Source organism: Wasmannia auropunctata, unplaced genomic scaffold (assembly GCF_000956235.1).
Source record: "Wasmannia auropunctata unplaced genomic scaffold, wasmannia.A_1.0 LD267940.1, whole genome shotgun sequence".
Lineage (NCBI taxonomy): Eukaryota > Metazoa > Arthropoda > Insecta > Hymenoptera > Formicidae > Wasmannia > Wasmannia auropunctata.
The window spans coordinates 11,744-12,233 of record NW_012094950.1 but is presented as its reverse complement, the minus strand read 5'-3'; the positions used below and the strand labels follow the sequence as shown (position 1 = coordinate 12,233).

The following is a 490-nucleotide window of genomic DNA, read 5'->3' as shown; positions in this document are numbered from 1 at the left end:
TGGTCATAGATGAAAAGAAAGCGGAATCTTGCGGCAGTATGGTAGAAACTATTGCTAGTATTTTAGGTAGTTATGCTCATAGAGAATTATTTTTTGCACGTATGCATATATAGTATTAATTTAATTGTTCAGACAGTGCATAATTTCTTTAAACTATCGTCTAAGTGTTACACTATTTAATTTATATTAAGACAATTAATTATGAAGCTGCTAGTGCCGTAATGCGTGTGTGGACTCACAGTTTTTAACACCTCGACGATAGTTTGAGGATAATTGCGATATAATTACGCATCGCACAGTTAATTTCATAACTGTTTATTATATTTATTACTAAACTAAATATGATTACTAAATATGATAATAATATTCTATTTTATGCTTTAGACATAAAAGACATGAAAGTTGTAAATCAAAATTCGCTTTTGGCCGAACTTGGAGTGGATTCCATGATGGTCATTGAAATCAAGCAAACTCTTGAACGAGAATTTGA

The 490-nt window shown here is 30.6% G+C and overlaps 1 protein-coding gene across 1 annotated transcript in view; it reads left to right on the top strand.

Annotated features, from left to right (window-relative positions):
• The window catches only part of LOC105462225 (fatty acid synthase-like), a gene marked incomplete at its 5' end in the record, with an annotated part of 11,669 nt that overhangs the window by 7,719 nt on the left and 3,460 nt on the right, over nt 1-490 (top strand). The gene's annotated exons all lie outside the window — the stretch shown is intronic.